Source organism: Strigops habroptila, chromosome 3 (genome assembly GCF_004027225.2).
Source record: "Strigops habroptila isolate Jane chromosome 3, bStrHab1.2.pri, whole genome shotgun sequence".
NCBI classification, from domain to species: Eukaryota; Metazoa; Chordata; class Aves; order Psittaciformes; family Psittacidae; genus Strigops; species Strigops habroptila.
The window spans coordinates 41,579,923-41,599,031 of record NC_044279.2 but is presented as its reverse complement, the minus strand read 5'-3'; the positions used below and the strand labels follow the sequence as shown (position 1 = coordinate 41,599,031).

Here is a 19,109-nt window from a genome sequence, read left to right as displayed (position 1 = left end):
GCTTTTTGGCTATCTCTAAACAGTGGAATTCCGAAGGGCTCCCAAATTTCAGATATTGTGGTGGGTTGACCCAGGCCCCAGCCAGCCATTCCATTTCTCTGCACAGAGGAGAGAATTTGATGCACAAAAGCAAGAAAAACTCGTGGATTGAGATACAGCTAATTTAATAAGTGAAGGAAAAAAACAAGAGAGAAAGTATACACAAGTGAAGGAAAAGCAGACACTCCTTACTTTCCACCAGCAGCCAAATACTCAGCCTCCAAGTGGCAACTACTTTAGAAAGACTACCCCCAGTTTTTATTGCTGAGCATGACATTGTAAGGTACAGAATACCCCTTTGGTTAATTTGGGCCACCTGTCTTGGCTGCGTCTCCTCCCAGGCTCTTGCACACCCCCAGCCTACTAGCAGGGGGCAGAGTAAGAGAAGGCCTTGATGCTATGCAGGCACTGGTCAGCAACAGCTAAAACACCGGTGTGCTATCAACACTGTTTTAGTCACTAATCTAAATCAGCACCATATGAGCTGTGACGAAGAAAGTTAGTTCAATCACAGCCAGACCCAATACAGACACGCATCACAGCTGATGTCTCAGTTTGCCTGGATGAGATCTAACCACATGCAATTCTCCCCATTTTCTTTCTCCTATCATTTCCACCCAGGTTTTCAGGCACACAGATGAACAGGCAACCAGGATCCCAAAAAGCACTAGTCATGTAGTCTCAGTGTAGCTATTGAGGTCACAGTCCTCAAATTAGATGTCACATCCGCTGCCACCAGTCTTATTTCCACCCCCTTGACATTCCACTCTCCAAATTCCAGCACAAGAAAAATTATTTAACTGTCTCTGCTCCAGCTGGTATGTTACGCATTCTATAAACACCTCATGTCCATAACTATCACCACCCTTCTCCCTTATTTTTTTGGAGGTCTTTCTCCAATTTCTTCTCCTTAATTTACAGCCTGTCACAGCTTGTCCAGTTCTTGATGATCTCATTCTTGGTGTGTTTGACATCTCTCTTCTACTCTATACATTTCTTCCTTTTCTGTAAAAAATCCAACTAGCACCCAGCCCACTAAGGAACTACACTGTCATATTCTGTTAGTATTTCTGGGCAGTTTTGTGCTTGAATGGGTGTCATACAGGTAAGAGCTTAATAACAGCCCTTACGGATATAAACACAACTAAAGTTTGTGATAATACATAAGTAAAAAGAAGGGGAAATATAATTAAATAAGTAATTCTGATTTTCATGCCCTCTCAAAGTTTACTTCAGGAATGTTGTAACATGGCCAAAATAATACTCGAGGCAAAACTTAATTTCCAGTATAAATGGAATATTGTATTGCATTCAAGTAAACAGCAGGTTGACTCACTGCGGTGGTGTCAGTCTATATTGAACCGAAACAAATCGAAGAAGTAATTCAAAATACAATAGAATTCTCAGCAATTGCACATGCTGTCCAGGCTATTTAAATATTTTATAAATAATTGCTCAGAAAGACACAACTGACAGTGTGCACAGAACTGGATGATGAATCATCAGGTAGTTTAAGTAAAATTTTGCTTGATTAACTGTTCTGTTTTTAAACCACGTGCACCATATTGTCTGATATACCAGGACAGATCAAATTGTTCTCATTCTTTGTCTGAAAACCAGACAAGCTTACAAATGATAAGTTTTATTGTATTGTGAAATCAATGCCAAACTGAAGAGCTGTATATTGTGTGATTCCGATTATCTATTTTTTTGGCCAAGGATTTAGTATCAGCCATTGTTATAGATGAAACTAATCCAGATTTATCAGACCTCTAATAGCTTTGTGTCATATGGAAGCAATTTTACTTTTTTGTCTCCCCGTCTTTAAAATACATTTATTAGTCCTCTTCAAATGTAATTTTTCAGTTGAATTTTTTTTGGTCAGCTGACAACCAAACCGATTACACCTAGAGTAATTTCAGATGAAGGCATATATTATGAACAGAGCCCACTGATTTGAGTCAAAGCATCAGCGTAAATGTTGCCAGTGTTTGCACTAGTTCATTTAGATCAGTGGATGATGTATATAGATGTCTAAAGATGCACAAAAGCACCTAATGGAGTTTATAAAAGCATCTAAATAAGTAAGCACCTTATCTCCATGGACTTACATGCAGCCAGGCACCTCTTATGCTTAGTCACTTCAGTAAAACCTACTATATGTTTCCCTTCAGCTTTGGTCACCTCCAGATATTTCTTAACATTATCCTTAACAATGTCAATCAGAAATCTCATTTTCCAAAAGGTAACTGTCAAAATTTAATATTCAAAGCAATATAGCAAACCTTAAAATCAGGGCATAAAAATCTATTCTCTAAATCTTTTGACAAAATAACACCTTAGGTAACAGAATCGGCTTCATCTCCAAGTTGTGCAATAGCAAGGTTGTTCTTCCTGGCATATGAACAGTTTTAGAGTACTGCCTTCATACAATATATTACTACTCAGTGTTTATAATATACCAAGGTTTTCCCTCCACATGATTTCAGGGTTTGGCTCACTCTTAAGAATCCTGAGTTACAAATGAGCCATTCAGAAGATCATTTCTTGTAGTCACAGTATTGTAGGTTTATCTCACTGCTGACATAAAATGACACTAATGAACTTGCTAACCACTTGGTTTCACTTGTTCATTTAAGGAATTAAGGATGTAATGAATCTTTTTTAAGCGTTCTTCTATTTGCTGGTAGCTTGATTTTTGGGAGGAGGAGGACAGTGAGGAGGGAATTGGTTACTTCATCTTATGTGTACTTATGAGATCCCAGATCCTCCTCTGCCACATTTTCCCCAAGTAAGTAATACTCCTTCTTCAGCTGAATCCCGAGGTTCAGTTAAGATCAGAGTCTCGGTCTGCTGGGAACTCTGCAAATCATAGAATCACAGAATCATCAAATGGTTTGGGTTGGAAAGGACCTTAAAGATCAGGACACCCTCCACTAGACCAGGTTGCTCAAAGCCCCATCCAACCTGGCCTTGAACATTGCCAGGTATGGGCAGCCACAACTTCTCTAGGCAACTTCTTGCAATGCCTCACCACCTTCACAGTGAATATGCAGTCAAAAGAAAGAAAAATGTTATAGCAATAAACCAAAATGTTTAAAAATGCTACTGACATTGAAAAGTTAGGACATAGTACCTGGTTACTTTCGGAATTGCCACATACATGGCCCATTTCTGTTGGAAAATCTACTGTAATTTCTGTCAAGCAGACAGTTCAGTAAGAATGTTAGAACAGAGAATGTAAGCTATAAACTTGCATCTGAATGAAGGTGTAAAGACAAAACATAAAGAAGAGCTGAGAAGAAAAATGCACTTACCCTTAACTTTGGGAGAAGCTTAACACTGTATTTTATACAAAGACAGGAACCCAAACACGATTTCAACAAGCACATACAGCCTTTTCTTAATTAACTCCTCAAAATGATATTTCAATAAATAATATTCACTGACACATTAAAATTTTGTTTCTGGAAGATTAGCAGAAAAGAATAATATTTCAATTTTTGCTGTATGCTACTTACTATTGCTTTTGGTATTTTATATATATATATATACACTACAGGAGCATGCAAAACTATACTCAGTTCAAATGACACATCTGAACAAGTCACCTCGGAAGCTACTTTAAGGCACGCATGCTAGCACATCAAATGGGATGAGCCTAGAACAAAGAGTTGCGAGGCCAAGCTCTGCTACTGTTTCAGGCTGTCTCTTGTGGAAAATTTAGATGTCAGTTATGAAGATCATATAAATGCTTTATGTTTTGCACAATCACTATTGATTAATTACAACCCACATTAGCATTCAAACAATCTCAGCAGTAAGACCCCATAAGACAGTCATTTCAGGTGAATTACTGGTATGATTCAACAGAATGCCAGTAAATAAAGAGATCATCTCACCACAATAATTATCGAGGCAGTAGAAAAACAAACAAACAAACAAACCAGTGTAGCAGTGACATATTATCTAGTCACAATGTCATGTTTGTGTAGAGCTTATGTTTAAATGTACCTATTTGAAAATATTGAACACTTATCACTACATACCCTTGTAAAAAATCCATCCACTATCTTGGGTATACTTATATCCATCACTGTTTCTCCATGGGTTTGTGTATTCTTTGAAAGCCATACTCAGAACAAAACTATTATGAGAACTGAACATCTCTGGTCAGGATGTTCCACCTTCAGGTAGGTGGCAGAGGACACGGACATCCAATGAGCTGTGCTGGAGAAGAGAGCAGTGTGCTGCCACAGAAGCTTACTGCAGCAGGTAATACTGGAGCTTTCATAGAGCTGTGACTGAAACTAGAGTAACCTTTACTTCCAACTTACAAATTGCTGGCAGTAAATAAAAATGACCCACTTACTTCGGGGGGGGGGGGGGAATAAATAAATAAAAAAGCTCTTAATTTAAAGGTGAAATATGTAGATGGGCGGAGAAAAAGAACAAAATGACCATGTACAAAAACTCAATAGCATTTTTGTCAAAAACAGGAAAATTGAATACCAATCCTTATTGTCTTTCAATGAAAGAGCATAATAAAACAAGCTATTGTAATTGAGTTTTAACAACAGGTTTTTCCATAAATAGCTTTTATGTTTTAATTACATTGTTCAAGCTGTGTGAAGAGAATTTATTTTGTTACATACTGTTTCTTTACAACCATTCTCAATATTACTCATTAAGCTGGCATGCCATTGTGATAAAAGAGCATTTTTATCCTATTCCTTTAAATCACTTAAAGATCTATGTAATTCCTTTGCACTAACTTAACTACTAATATAGCTGGAAATCTAGTCAGCTGAGTATCTTCATCCTTCACCTAAATCCAATATCTTCATTGATTTATGAGAGAACAGATTTGCGTAAGAGTCCTATATAGATCCATATAGCTATAAACCTTTTATTACTGTAACAGGGTTTCTTACCTCTTGTTATTGTCCCTCTGGGAACCTATTTGTTGTGCAATTTCCCCTCCTCCCTCCCCCCACCATATAGCTTAACTAACCCTTAGAAAGATCCTTTAAATACTTAAATGAGAGCAACAAATTGCTTACAGAGAATACATTCTCCTAATAAAAACAGTATTAAGAGTTTGCTAATAATGCAGACTGTGACATGTATTTCATAACCTTCCTTAATTATTTTTGGGTACAAATGAAAGTTCTGTGGAAGAAATAGCTGAGAACTAAACCAATGTTTACAAGGAATGAAGCCACATTTCCTGATTCCTCTCAATGGCACAGAGGCCACTAAAATTTAAAAAATCCAAACAGTGGCTTCTGACTTCAATTTTAGAGCCTCGACTCAGCATCTGCAAAGAACAGTACTTATTAAAGCAGTGAGTAGTACTACTAACCTGGCTAAACCCTATCAACCACAAAGGCTGCAGAAATAAGCTGTTTAACTCTGGATATGATCAGAACTGACCTACAAAATCGATATTCTGGATTTACATCTCTTTCACTGTTACATCCTTCTGCTGTCTCCTGTCTTAAACTGGACTCCTATGCCAGTGGCATCTTTGTCATTGCATACAATGAACACCCTACATGATGGATATATGCTTCTTGACTAAGTGTTAGAGTAGTCCTGTAGTAGAAATTGGTGGGAGTTTCATCAGTTACTCCAACAAGCACAAAAAATAAGCTTCTGTTTTAAAGTTTTTATCTACTTATTTCCCCAAATATAGACTGCTTGGCACTGTCTGTAAGATTAGACTCTCAGTTTCCTTAAAACTCTGAACTGTTTTCTACCATTCAAGAACAGTCAGTAACTGCCTAGAAGCTATAGGTCTATCACAGCTCCTTCACTTTTGCTTGGAAGAATGAGCTGGTACTTCAAAGGGGATGAAGAGGCACTGTGATGGATTGCTTACTGTATGCAGTCCTGAGCAAGTTAAGGGCTGTTCTAAGTTTCACCCGATTTCCAGCCACAAAAAGGAGCCAGCAGAGCTTTGTGAAAGCTTGACCACCTCTGTTCTAACATACACCTGTATTCTAGCCTCTTGTCATAGATGTTATTCAACAGAAATCTGGCAAACACGTGCACACACACACTCATGCACAGAAGCCCAAATAACCCATGACGCTTTCACAATCCTTTTCTTGGCCAATCAGATGTAATTAAATGACATTGTTTGCCAAATTAATAGAAAGCAAGTCACTAAAAAAGAAAAGAAACTTCAAAAGAAACCCTATGATCTCTTGAGACCAGCAGTTGCGGGCTTTGCTCTGTATTATTAAATTAATATACTGAAGAGTTCTAACACTATGATTACAGCATCTATTATCAAAATCCATGCAAAAGGAGCTGGAATATTTCTTAGTACTGAATTATCAGAATTAAACTAGTTTCTTTTGAGACAGCAAGCTGGATTACATTAGTGACCCATCATCTGGCAAATAATGCAACACATCATGGAGTATCTGAATTACTCATAAGCTTAAAAAATACTGTACTCATTCCAAAAGGCAAAAAAGACTCGCACTAACAATCATATCATACAGACAATGGAGGTCAAAAAAGTTAGCATAAGTTACTCTGGTGGGTGAACAAACAAAAAAACGAAATTAAAATTAAACTTTGACCTCTCACTTTTGTTTTTTCCTTTCAACCTCTTTCACTTCACCCAAACACAGCCAGAATTGTACACTGCCACTTTCTGATCACAGCTGAACAAATTATTAGTGTATTAGTACACTGTATCATTTATATATTAGTCTTGTATTTTGTTGCATCACTGAAGCTGTGGTTGCCTTCAGCGAATATATGTCTTTCTCAGGCTCAAAATCTTTCTCCTCTTCCTTTTCTCCCCTTACAGAATCATAGAATCAACTCTTTCCATATTGCTTTAAGCGGGAAATTCCAGTCACTCCTCTCCTCATAGAAGAGCCACAAAGATGATCACAGGGCTGGAGCACCTCTCCTTCGAGGACAGGCTGAGAGAGCTGAGCTTGTTCAGCCTGGAGAAGAGAAGCTTCCAGGGAGACCTTAGAACAGCCTTCCAGTACCCAAAGTTGCCTGCTAGAAATCTGGAGAGGGACTTTTTACAACGGCATGTAGTGATAGGACAAGGGGGGATGGCTTTAAACTGACAGAGAGGATCTTTAGATTAGGTATTAGGAAGAAGTCCTTCATAGTAAGGTGGTGAGACACATGAGCAGGTTGCCCAGAGAAGTTATGGCTGTTCCATCCCTGGGAGTGTTCAAGGCCTGCTTGGAGAGGGCTTTGAGCAACCTGGTCTAGTAGAAGGTATCCCTAGTAGAAGGTAGGGGGTTGAAACTAGATGAATTTTAAGGTCCCTTCCAACCCAAACCATTCTATGATTCTGATTTTATTAACTTAGTTCTACCCACTGAAATATCTAAGCCCCTAATCTGCCTGGCTCTCACTTCCTCTGTCCATGCCTGGCTAGCAATGACCTTCCTCACTCATTTCTTCTCTTGCATTACTTTCTGCTGTGTTCAGCTTCTAAGTTTTCATTCCAGAGTGAGTGCTTCATTTCTTCTTTATTGATTTCACACATTCAACTTCTCTTTGGGGAACAGCCTACCAACTACCATCTGACTGGCATTTTCCATTTCCTCCTTTCAGTCTTCCTAAAACCCACTTAATCGGAACACTAACTTGACTTAACACACAAAAGAGAAGCCAATGCAATCTTTTAACATAGATTGTAATATGAAGTTTTAAACCTATTCTTTCATTTTATTTGCACAGGTTAGGCTATGTTAAAACCTAAGCAAATAATTTCTGCTGCTCCTTTGAATATCTGCCTAACCCTATGTATATGGAGTGTATTATAAGTAAAAGGTTACTTCAAAGTTTTGTGTATGGATATAAGTACAAAAATCTAGAGACTCCTGCTGTTTGATTTAAATATATTTTATTACTCCAAATATTTGTTCTTCATATAACACATACATATATATACACAGGGGTGGAATTAGTAATAAATATATTAATCTTGTTCCCATGGTGCTTGAAGTAGATGATGATAACAAGTGAAGATAAACCCTGTACTTAAGTACAAATACTAACAATTTTTCACCTATAAGAATAAAATTGAAACAATAAAAATGAGAAAGGGATCACAATGCAGTAAAGATAGATAGTACAGAATTTAGGATTACGCTGACAATACTGCATAAAGGGGTGAAGAGGGACAACAGGAGTAAAAATTAGACATTATCAGTTATATTAATAATAGAACTCAGAAGAAAAGTTAAGAATGTGAAGCTGAGGGTGACAGGACAGCCTCCAGCCCAAATTCTGAAAGAAGAGGAAAAAGGTATTGCAGGTAGCAAGATTGCTATCTTGTCCTATACGCATAGAAGAGAGTAGAATAGCATAGAGCAGCAAAGTAGGACAGGAAAAAGCATCTGAGCAACGGATGGCCAGTAAGCCTGATTTCAGTACACTTTTCGAATAATGTTGTATGTTTCTAAAGGAAGTTCTCAGAGAAAGTATATTGAAAGACATGCAGGTCAAGGAAGATGAGCAATCAATAACATCAACATCAACTCAATAACTTTCTTCAAGGTTCTGGGGTTTATCAGACATTGGGAATGTGAGAGACCTCGTATATCTGAAGTTCAGAAAACATTTTTCATAAGGTGCCACATGGGAAATCATTACTCAGTCTACAGAAAATTAGGATTAATACCAGAAATATCAGGTCAATAAGAAACTAACTAAAGGGAAAATGAAAGTGCTTAGTGTTGAGAAGTTTCAGGCTAGAGGGAAGCTATTAAGAGTTTTTCATGATCAGTCTTAGGAGAAATCTTGTTATTTTCCTAATGACCTTCGCAAAGTATCAATACTACACTGGTGAAATCTTATGCTAATTCTTTTTTTGGGAGATAACCAATACTGAGGAGCATTAGGAAGATCCATATGCAAAGAAATTTATGACCTTGAGAATACAAATAATATAAATGGCTTATAAAAATCCATCACACATATGGTAAGGCCATTAAGTCCCTAAGGACTTAACAAAACATTTCTTCCATATGCCGGAAGTTGATCATGAAGTTGAAAATGACTGAGGTGGAAAAGGATCAGTCATAGGATTTGAGTTGTTAGTGCTATATGCACAATGCAACTCTAAGCTGCATCAAACAAGATTTTTCAGGAAAGAAGGAAATACTGATACTATTGAACAAGATGTAGGGGAAATCTAATCATTGGCATCTTTTAAAATGCCACAGAAATCATGTTTAGTCATGTTAAAGAACAATAAGAAATTGGAAGAGGTGCAGAAAAAAGGCCGTCAACATGATCGGAAAAATGGAAAAGATCTAACTGACAAAAAGAGACAAAAAGTGCTTAAGCATATCTGGTCTGGTGAAATGAAAGCCAAGAAGAAATATGCCAGGGAACTGAACAGTGAAGGAGAAAAGAAAAAAATTATTCAGTCTAGGGGCCACAGCTGGCACAAGAAAGAATAAATATAAGATGGCCATTAATAAAGTTAGGCTGTAAATTAAAGAATAAAAGAAGTCTAAACTTCAGAAAAATCAGAACCTAGATCAGCCTTGGAATAGGAGAAATGAATGCAGCTCGCCTCCACAGACTAACAGCTAGCCACACTGTGCTTTACAAGCTCATAAGGTGGACCAGTATAAAGTGCTACTTGAAACAGTAAGGAGCTGGAGCTGGCAACTAGTATTTTTCAGGAGCAGCTATAGCTGTTTACATAATAATACACTGTTTTCCATAGACTAAATGTGCGAATCAAAACAATCTCTGTAATTTTTTCAGGAATTCACCACTGCATGCCCCTGGGACATTTGTGATCTTTCCACTTCAACTACATTTTATTACTGAACTGTTAAGTGACATTTTCATATACTTAAGTATAAACTCTGCCTTAAATGAACCAAAATACACAGGAAAAAGACCATCCAGAATCAGCCATGAAGAATTCCGTTTCTCAGATCACAAATCTATAACTTATCCTCTTCTCAACAGATATATACATTCCTATTTGTTTAAAGACATAGTAATTTTGCAGGCAGAATAAACTTTGTTTTGTTTTTACATAACTATCAAGACATAATATAAAAGATGCACTTAGTTGATGCAGTCTGGATGATCAGAAGGAAGAAAGAGCTTTTGTAATGCCATGCATATCTGTGCCACTCTTTCATTAACAGCCACTTTCCAGGACAGGCTCACACATGCGATTTATTCCTAAGGAGGTAAGAATTGACAAAAGTGAAGTATTTATTTTTTGTAAAGAAAGAGTCTAATCGAACTAGATACATGAATTTAGACAGTTCAATTATCATAGACCCTTGTGAAGGGATATTGAAGGAACAGTAACCTTTTCATTTGTCTGAACAGAAATGACTGAGAAGCAAGACGGAATAACTGTCAGCGAGACCTTGGCAGTCCTTTCTTTTATGATATGGTCAGGACTCTTTTATTTGACCAAATGAAGAGCCAAGAAGTGGCTGGGAAAGCCATCATAGGAGATGCTTAATAAGGAATTTTCAAAGCTAAGTTAGCAATACAGCTGTTGACTCAACAGCATCCTCACTAATTGTCCCCAGCTCAGCATCTAGGTCATTAACAGCAGCGCACTTTCCCATCCTGTATGTTTTGCATTGCCAGACTGTTGGAGCACTCACCAGCTCCAGGCAGCTGACTGGAAGGGCTGTAAACTGCTCCCAAAATTAGTTTGCAAATCGATACGCTATCATTAGACATCATGCTTCTAAATCAACTGTACACTTCCCAGAACAACCTCATGCCTTAGATTCAGTTGCCTACTGTAATAGTTACTTCTTTTATAGGTTATTTAAATCTTATTTTAAATAAATCCATAATAAACCACCTATATCAAAACCCAAATAGACAGTGAGAAAATATATATTACCAGTAGTGACAGAACTTGTTTCTGACCCATAGCCATACTGTACATGAGGAATGGCAAAATTAATAGGAACATCAGAGACCCCACTCCTTTGTACGGGAAATACAAAAAAAGAATAAAACAACTACTACAAGCAACTTCCAGCTCAGAAAAGCAATTATCTGGTTGACTATAAGACATGGTACACTCTGTCTCCGATATTGCCCCTGAACATATAGGTATTCAAACGTTTGTGCCTCTGTTATTAGTATGACAGTATATTTTCCCAAATACTTTCTGAACTGCAGTGAAGTTATAATACGGATTTATAATCTGTTAAGAGATTAAAAGAATACAGTCAGTGCCTTTATTCTCACCTGGGCTCTGAATAAGATGTTTTTCACCCCCTTTTATCATGAAACTTGCAAAACCTACTTGGACTTGGCTTACAGAGACATCCATCCTTCAGAGCTTCATGTAGATCTAGGATGTGTGTGCCGAGTTTAATGAAAGACATTCTGCTCTAGCAGGGTTCAAGGGCATGTATTAACAGCTACGCTGCGGTCACCGTGCTGCCTGCAAAGAGAGAGCAATAAATGCTTCTGTCTATACTCAGCTGGCTTCATTTCTCCTATCCAAGACATAGTCTGCTCCGTGCTCACTGACATGAGTGGTGTCATGGGATGTGCTGTTGTGCTTTTGCACCATTTAAGTGCAAAACCGACCATCATTTCCAATTTCTCTCCTGCCCTTGGGCTTTTCTGCACCGGTCGAGACAGAAACTGATAAATTATAGTTTTCATGAGCCCATTTTAGAGCTGAAAAGTACAGACTGTATTTTTAAAACAAGGAGTTCTCCAGAATCCACTTTCTGTTTATTAATTATTTTAGTATTTGCTCTGAGAGCTACCTTCAAGGTAATTCACATCTCATCACAGCCTATTCTTGAAAAGCTGGCTTGCAAGTGCAATATATTGACTTTGATCCTAGATCCCTAGAAATGTAGAATGATTTAAAAAATAACTTTGATAATTGAACCCCAAATTTACATTTAAATGAGATATTACTTGAAAAAATAACTCTCATGTTACTCTAAAACTATTAAAATGTTCAGTTTTAGAGCTTGCCTTCTTTTATGTAGCTCTTGAGTATTGACTTGATCAATGCTCAGCTGTTCCATTTATCATTTCATCTGCAGAATTTTGTACTTGTTTAGTATTGCAGCTTCATCAAGAATCTCTTAAATAAGACTTAAAAAAAAAGGGTGTTGGATAAATATAATCCTACGCACAGTATACTGCTCAGTGATTTCCCTAGATATCCTTAGATCGGTGTTGCTGAGCAAAATGACTGGAGAACTTATATTGCCACTTAAGTGTTCTCTCTTATTTCTGGCACTTTCTAATCAGCTAATTGGTTTCACCCTTGTTGGTCTCTGCTAAAGCAGTCTACATAGAAAACTACACAAAGCAAGCAGCTGGTCCCATAATGTTACTGTATATTGCTTCACCTCCTGAATGACATTTATCCCCCAGATCCAATCTGTCATATGATTTTGGGAAAAGAAATAGTATTTTTTTGTTGTTGTTTACAAAGAAAAAATGTCTTAATCATAAACATAGAACAATTTCCAGTGAGTGTGGAAATACTGTGAATGTGTTGAATACTCACATATTTCTTAGGACAGTGGGAAACTAATTTGTTTCTTTCCTGGGTCCGTTAAATAGATGATGTTGTTATCTCAGGTGACATGTCAGCAGAAAGCTAACATGCAGTAGAGGCAGTACACAATACTAATGAAACACTCCAGAGGCAAATCTGGCATACACTGTCACTAATTCAAAGTTTATGGTAGGTTTTCTTATCAGTGAAGCCACCTTTTCCAATTTCTTTTTCTCTATTGGCTTTATCCATATTAAGCTCGAAGGAACAAGAAAGCTCTCGGACATGGCTTGCTGAATATTGGCATGATTAATACCTGCTACCTGACAGCTGTGTGTTCTCTCATTGTAACAGCCTGGACTGTGTCATACTGAAAGTTTGGCTTTTGAGGGAGGACTCCTCGTATGCAGAAGGGGGTGGCAGGAAAGGGAGGCTTCAGAACCATCCTCCACACTTGCCTTACTTTCTACAATAGTTTTTGTACCACAGAAGTAGTCTGAGCAGCCATGGGCAGGATTATATCGCTGAGGATTTTTAAATAATGCTAATTCTGAATTAGCAATGGGTGCCAACAATTTATTCCATAGTATAAAAGTGCTGTTTACTTGCCCATCAGAGGCCGCTCCAGTTGAACCAAATGGGGCCACACTGATTATGCATGACAGAGACAAAGTGCCAATAATTAAAACAGTTTTCAGAGAAAAAAAACCTCTTTGGCTAATTGCAGGCTTGTGGCCTGAGGGTCACCAAAGATTTCTAAACATATCTAAATTCTCTTTTAATGTAGTCATCACAGCATCTTCATGGTAAAGGCAAGTATTGTTGCCATTTCCATGTGAGACTGACAGGAGAAGGCGATGGCATAAGGTGACCAGCTAATGTACAACAGCAATCCCTAGCACCTATAAGCAAGACTGCTTTACTTCACACCTCTCCATTCAACCAGCATGTATCTTCTGCTATTTTTCTTGCCAAAAGGCATGTCAGTTGGATAGCTGGATTAATGGGGAGGAGCCCTATGCCAAAAGCAGCTGTTTCATTGACCCTGTCCTTTCCTATTCCCTGTAAATGCAAATTGGTTGCTGCTCACCACCAACTGGAGGCATCTGCCACCATGGGTTCCCTCAAATTTAGCTGGAACCCACGAGTACCCAGGACAATGCTTGGAAACAACCCACAAGATCAAGGTTAGCTCTCTAGTAATTAATCTGATGCACGTTGTTCACACCAGAACTCACACAAAACCTCCAAACTGAACTACTGGTGCTCACCTCAAAGAATGTGTTCACATAATAGAAGGAATTAAACATCTTTAAGGAATGCCGATATTAATTATAGCAATTCACAGCAGTGAGCCCTTAAACATTGTCTCAGCCTGCATTACAGATCAGGATTTGATTTTTTTCTTTCATTTCTTTTTATTTTCTCCAACAAGCTGCTGATGGGTTTGCAGTCGTGACTTTTCCATGACATAAGCAAAACCGATTTTCCATGGCTCTGAAAAGCCAAATCTCTTTAGGGAGACAATGTTTCTTCCTATCGCATCTCCTGTTCCTCTCACCGTGTCACGTGCACACTTCAGAAGCACAAGACACCTTCCTGTTTGTGCTGAACACCGTTTTTTGCTCAATCTCTAATCAGCCAGTTGTTAAGGGAGCTGCAAAAGCACACAAAGAGAGCAGCTGTTCCTTGCTGCTGCAAACATGCAGCTCCCTAGGCAAATGCTGTTTGAGGCGCTGCCCAGAAGCAGCTGCTAATGCACATGAAGGCCTCCCCACGCCACAAACTAAACGTTCTCCTCTGCTCACCCTATGGCATGAGCAACTCAATTCAGCATTTCGTTTAATGTGTTAGCGTCATGAAAAGACAAACTATATTGCTATATTACTACGTTACTATAATAAGAGCATAATCTAAAGACACAGAGGTTGCTTGAAAAATAATATAATACGGGTCTTTTTTAAAATAGTCCACATAATTTGCAGCAGAAATTACTATTCAGTGATTTTCTGGCCATTATAAACACCACAACATTTGGTAATGGAATGTAATCGACCAAACTACATGTAATACCTAAGGTAATACAGTCACCAAGGTAAGCAAAAATAGTGTTTGCTAAACCACCAGTCAAACGTACAGGGCATATTAAGGAATGGACACAAACCCAGGATAATTCAAAATTAAAATGGAACACCTAGGCTGATATTCCATCTTATTACACCTTGTAACACTTCAACAGTTTTTAAATAAGCAATATATATTAAATCTGATTGCCTTAGTATTCTAAATTTTGGTGGGGTTTTTTTTTTTTGAAAAAAAAGAGGGGGGCGGAGAGAATCAGGTTTAGATTAAATTGCTCAAACATAATGGATATAAATGGTTTTAAATGAAAGTTGTTGGTGCGCTGCTTCTCTAAAGTACATACAGTTGAGTATGTTAAATTACATGATCCTACAAGACTTCAAGGGAAGTTTCAATACTTTAAGAAGTATTCCTACGATTTTTCAAATAAAATAGTTTATTCCTTCCCAAGAAAGAAAGAAAGAAAGAAACCTGCCTTTTTGTGCTTTGCTCAAGTGAAAATCCTTTGTGTCAGCAGAGCTCTGTGACAGACCAAGAAACATGGCCATATGGATCAATTTGAGGTATCTATCTTGGCTATTCAATTCCCAAGGAAGATACATGGATGCTCCCTTTCAAAAAACTAATGTGCAGGATGTGAATAGCATTTTTTACTGGAGAGATACTATTTACCTGGATATCTTTTGATTTCTTTTTGCTTAGCACTTCAACTGTGCTTAAAAGTAATACTACTGGTTTTGTTTAAAAAGAATCTTTATAGAGTATGTTTTCCAGTGAAGTATCTCTACAATAAAAGAGAGATAACCATGTTGCCACTGTGAAAATTGACCAAGAAATTAATAATGGCTTTAGTTTGCGTTAATGTGCAAAACAATGAGTAAACCAGAAAGCAGACAGATTTTAAGGAGAAGTTAAGCATTTCCACTGTATTTTCTGCAGGTTTTAACCTAGTCATCAAGCAAAATTATTTGAACAGTTACCTAGCTTTTTCCTAATTCAGTTTATTTGACAGTAGTAGATCAAGTTATAGATATTAAATATATACAAGTAAAAAGCAAGATATTGAATCATGAAATGTCTGAAATGTCATCAAATCATAGAATGGTTTGGGTTGGACATGACCTTCAGATCATCTAGTTCCACGCTCATTGCCATGGCAAGGGGACACCTCCCACTAGACCAGGTTGCTCAAGGCCTGTCCAGCCTGGCCTTGTCAAGGTAAATCACAGTAGAAATTCACTGTACGATTTGAATTCCCATGCATTTTGAACTTAATGAAGTAAACTTACATTGTCACCTACATAATTGCTGCTATTGACAATTGCAGTGAATTATAAATTAAAATAACCTGTTTCACTGAGAAAAGACAGACTTGATACTGAAGAATATTAAAGGAATATTTTGAAATTAAAGGAATATTTTGTACCTAGGAAAAAAAAAGAAAGTATCGGTCACCTCTACAATTCCGTATCCCCAGATATCCCAACAGAAAGCAGTTACGCTAATTGCTAGCATTTAGTGTTCTGTTATGTAGAGCAAACCTGTACTTAAATATCTATTTCTAGAATAATTACATGTGAGAATGACGTAATTGCACAAGTCTAGCACAGCATCGTCGATGTCCCAGGTGACAGTCTCGCTCCAGCACCCTTAAGCGGTGCTGGGACGGTGTGCCCTGAGAGGTGTGCAGCCCAGCTCCTTGTACTAGTAGGGCCCCGCTTATGGCAACTCACCACACCGGTGCTCTGAGCAACCCTGAAAGACACAGCCAGAGCTGATCCTAGTTGGAAAATCATAGAATCATCAAATAGTAAGGGTTGGAAAGGACCTTAAGATCATCTAGTTCCAAATGCCTCCTCTGCCTGGAAAGCTGTCCTGCCTTCCGGGAGGCCTCAAGTGACACACTGGGAAGGAGTGTGGGGCAGCTGGAGCAGCTGCGGGGCACGCTCTCCTCCCATCTCTCTGGCAGTGGGAAGGGACTCCCAACAGATGTTTCCATCTGCTCCTTCCTCCCCACCCTCCTTTCCCTTATCAGCACAAGGGCTCAGGCCCTTCATCTTTAGGCAGGAAGTATCATTTTTATCTATTTACTAGAAAGCCTTGAGTGGCTCTGTATGAGAGTTAGAATCATAATTTTTCCATTTACACTAGCTGATATAATGAAGGAGAGAATCAGCCCCCTAAAGCAAACGATACTATGCCACCTTCAGTGCGAGGGATATACATAAAATCTAAAATACATTCTGCTTGAGTGAGAATATAAATAAGATTATGCAAAGGATATACTCATGACACAAAGTAATTTCTTGTGGTCATTTCTCAGTGGGAATGTTGCCTAGGCAATAGCCTGTACGGTAACGATACAGTTAGAACTAAACAGCCTCCCTGGAAAAGACAAAAAAGAATGATAAAGTACAGAGTTGCATGAAGTTTACTGATTTTCTGGCACTGTTCCTGTTGAGCTCTAATCTGGTCTGGCTGTCATGTTTGCTCTGATACCCATTTTGTACAGAGACTGAAAAAACAGCAGCATGTTCTCTACGTCTTGTACTATGTGTATGCATAAATCTCACCCACATTTCTCTGAAAACCACAGTTCTTTGCCATGCAAAACTTATGCCTGCTTTCTGGAGCATATTAATGAAAGTTGCAGCAATAACCAAACATTAGCTGAAATATTCTCCTCAGCCCCCATATATAACTGCCATTCCCAAATCTGATTAGCATGAATCTGTCTCTGGGAGGAGACTCACACCCATATGCTATACAACCCAGCAGGCAAAAATCTCATCTGACACAGCATGAGCCAGGAGCATCAACATATACCAACAAGACGAAATGTTTTAGACAAACATTACGCACTTGTTAGAGAAACTGCAGATTGGGTCACGTGATTTGCTTTTTGAAGAAGTTGCAAAAGGGTTATTCTACTTCCACATCTACCTCTCTGAAATAATAACTCAGGTTTCATGAAATATTTACACTGTTTAAAACATTTAGGCGATTTCATTATTATTTCAGATGGGAAAGTATGGTTAAGAGCAGTAGCATTAAATCTGAGGAAGACTGTATACTAGGTCAGGCTCAGTAATAGACAAAACTGTATACACTGACCATTACCTAATTTTAGTTACAAGTGGTCTTAACAGACACACATACATATGAAGAATTTAAATACTAATTGTATTTGCAGTGCACTTCAAAAAGTGTATTATATATTAATACTAAATTCTTGACAGTCCAGTGACTCACGTTGAAAAGGCTGGCTTTTGATGCTTTTGCTATTTATGTGAGGGGTATTATATAAACTGCAAAATCAATATCAAATACTGTTTATTTAACAAATGCTATTAAAAAAAGAGCTATAATACTTCTGAGAGTTTTGTAGATAGTAATAGAGGGTGGTAAAGAGCAGGAATCAGTGAACAAATAATGCTGACATCTGCACTTCAGGCTCCCTTTACAGTCAGAAAGGAATAAACAAATTCAGAGGATGGTTCTTTTGTCTTAGTTCAGATATCTACGTTAGGTTAAGAGCAACTAACTTTAGAAGTGAATGTTTCTCTCCTCTGACTATGAAGAAAAGGTGCCAGATTACAGTCTCATAATTGTAACTATAGAAACCCGAAAGCGAAGTTGAATTCTACTCACTGTTTCCAAATGACAGCAAAAATGCCACCCCAAGACACAACACCCCATCTCTCCCCAAGAAATTTCAAAAAGTATTATTGATAAGGAGCATTTATTTAGTTTAAAGAGCAAGACTTGGGTGCAATAAGATTATACAATTTCCCACAAAAAGGAGGAAAGAGATGAAACGTCTTCCTCCTCTGCTCAGGACAGAACATCCAGCAGTGGGCTTGAACTGCAGACATGCAGATACAGAGTTCTTGTTAGGCCAAGCTTTCTATTGGTCAGCTAATTGCTGTCTAAGCCTAAACAGACTCTGCAAGAAGGCTGTGAAATGTCCACCCCTCTGAATTTTGCTAGAAGAGCAGATAACTCTTGGAAATGATTCTGTTTAAAACGAAGGGGACAGACAAGAAAATATCTTTATAATCCCTCCACTGTAAGAGCGGTCCTTGGCTGATGGGTTCACTGTCCATCTTACACATCTATCGCCAGTTACCTTCCCAAGTCCATCAGAAACCAGTTACTCACACTTGGCAGCACCATTCCAGCTTTCAAATCCAACAGAGAAGTTGAGAGTCCACAACTGCACAACACATACAACTTTTTTCTAACACTGTTCAGTGTCAGAAACGAAGGCAGCATGCCTAATTTCATTACGGTGTTGCAAATTAGCCTTCTTTAACCCAGCAACAGCCATTTGGCACAGCGGCTTAGTTTTCCATTAACTTTCCCTAATCGTATTCCAAGTCCCAGTAATGATTTAATACCTTGTGTTCATTGCCAGTTTTGCTGTTGCCAGCATTTTACCTGCCTTTTTCCTCCCCTC

The 19,109-nt window shown here is 38.1% G+C and overlaps 1 protein-coding gene across 3 annotated transcripts in view; it reads right to left on the bottom strand.

Annotated features, from left to right (window-relative positions):
• The window catches only part of SYT1 (synaptotagmin 1), a 360,700-nt gene that overhangs the window by 282,763 nt on the left and 58,828 nt on the right, over nucleotides 1-19,109 (bottom strand). Inside the window, exon 2 of one of the 3 annotated variants that reach the window (XM_030478821.1) lies at nucleotides 11,342-11,482. The exons of the other annotated variants lie outside the window; for them this stretch is intronic. The gene's annotated coding sequence lies outside the window, so the exon portion shown is untranslated. The remainder of the gene's footprint in view (nucleotides 1-11,341; nucleotides 11,483-19,109) is intronic. 3 annotated transcript variants of the gene reach the window in all.